Here is a 714-nt window from a genome sequence, read left to right on the forward strand (position 1 = left end):
TATCGTGCCAACTGAAACATGAGGCGACCTGTGTGCAGCACATTCAGTTGAAGAACATCATAAACGAGAGATTCAATTGAGTCTCTCGTGAAAACCAAATTGATTTGCAAATGAGTGTATTTCTCGAGAACGCCTGGTCTTGTTTAGAAACGTGAGAAAGCCTTGTTTGGAGTTTTATTGCTGGCGAGTAACCTTCAACAGAGGTGAGCAATGCCGAATTGGAGAGAGGAAATTAAAACTAGACTGATGGGGCAAGATTTGGAGTGTTATTCCGGTTGGTTAAAACTGGAACGGTCACACCTTTGAGTTAAAACTGAGCGCAGCTAACCAAGCTACCGTTTATTAAAGTGACTGAAACCAGACCACACCGCGGATACTGGTTGTTTGTCGTTCATTGTGAAGAAGACGGTTTGGATGTGAATTTTTCGACGTTCTACAGGCATCGGGAGAGCTTCTGGATCAGATTAAGACCGATCGGGTGAGCCAGTGTTGACGCTTGTAAAACGATGACTATCGGATTGTTCTCAGGCTTTTATTCAAGTTTGGAAAGCATATACGTTTCTACTCACAAGGTTCATGAAAACTCTTCGACAGCTCACGACCGGTTTGTCCCTTCTTGGGGCTCATCAGGTAGACGCAGTCCCCGAGTTTCCGTCAACCTTATGATCTACTTGAACCCAAATTGCACTGTTTTTGAGAAATACACTCATTTGC

The sequence above is a fragment of the Opisthorchis viverrini genome (assembly GCF_000715545.1).
Source record: "Opisthorchis viverrini unplaced genomic scaffold opera_v5_9, whole genome shotgun sequence".
NCBI lineage: Eukaryota > Metazoa > Platyhelminthes > Trematoda > Opisthorchiida > Opisthorchiidae > Opisthorchis > Opisthorchis viverrini.